Raw genomic sequence first — 1,249 nt, forward strand, 5'->3', positions numbered from 1 at the left:
TAGCTAATTCCAATGGGATTTGTATTTTTCATTTTCTACATAATTTTCTTATTGATTTCCATAGTAATTGTACTACTTTCTACCACTACCAATAATGTAGAAGTGTTCCACTTTGCACTGCATCTATTTTTATAAACATTTGAAATTTTATTTTTAAAAAAAAGCACATCACAACCATGAACATTGCTACAGTTAGAGGCCCTCTTGGTTCTCCACAATGATAACTGAGCATGCTCACAAGGGTTCCCATTGTTAAATCTTAGTTGAACAACCATCTTTAAAAGAAGGGAAAAAACTCTCAGCACTCTACCATTTAACTTGTTTTAATGTTTCTTCACAAATGGTGAAAAATACTAAAGTACAGACAAGGAATAATCATAATGTTGTGGCCACCATTATAAATATAGAATTATAAATTTAAAACATTTTCTGGTTTAAAAAATAAGTCTGGTAGTCAATGCAGCTCTGCGGGGCCTCTGCGTCTAGTAGGGCCGGTCTCTGCGCTCCTGAGGGTGCTCACCGTTAACCATTTTTCTAGGTCCTCCAGGTCCACCTCTTCTTCCTCCCATTTGTTCCATCAGAGTTCCAGGAGGGCCCCCTGGACCACCTTGTCTTCCTTCACCAAAATCACCTCGGTCCATGCTACGGCCACCACGGAAACCACCTGTGTCTCCACCACGACCACCTGTGAACATTCCACCAGGACCACCGCGGTCCATGATGCCACCTCTTCTTCCCCGCATGCCACCAGGGCCACCTCTGCCACGATCACCACCCGGGGGTGGGAAGGGTGGCGGGAGGAAGCCTTCAGGTTTTGGGGCCTTACACTGGTTACATTCTGTTCTCCAGGCAAAGTTCTGGTTTCCACAACCCGGATTGGGACATTGCCAATCTCCAGCTCGATGTTGGACGTTTCCTCCTCCAGAAGGGTTTCCACGGGAACCCCGGGGGCCTCTTGGAGGGAAGCCTCCTCTGTCTCCTCCACGACCTCCCATGCAACCCATGGGTCCCCCAGGACCTCCTGGGCCACCTGGACCTCCCCGGAGTGGTGGCGGCATCCCTCTGCCCTCACGAGGCGGCATGCCACCTTTCATGCTATTCATTGGAGGCTTCTTCCGAGCAAGGGAGACTTTAAGTTTGCTTCCTTGAAAACCTTTCCCATCAAACCACTCCACAGCAGCCTTGGCAGTCGGTGGATCTTCACAGGACACCGTGGCATCACCCTTGCGCTTTCCTGTTTCCTTGTCCA

At 48.3% G+C, this 1,249-nt stretch overlaps 1 pseudogene; it reads right to left on the reverse strand.

Annotated features, from left to right (window-relative positions):
- Nucleotides 1-482: 482 nt before the first annotated feature.
- The window catches only part of LOC101576220, a 15,999-nt pseudogene continuing 15,232 nt past the window's right edge, over nucleotides 483-1,249 (reverse strand).

Source organism: Octodon degus, unplaced genomic scaffold (genome assembly GCF_000260255.1).
Source record: "Octodon degus isolate 3935 unplaced genomic scaffold, OctDeg1.0 scaffold00308, whole genome shotgun sequence".
Taxonomy (NCBI): domain Eukaryota; kingdom Metazoa; phylum Chordata; class Mammalia; order Rodentia; family Octodontidae; genus Octodon; species Octodon degus.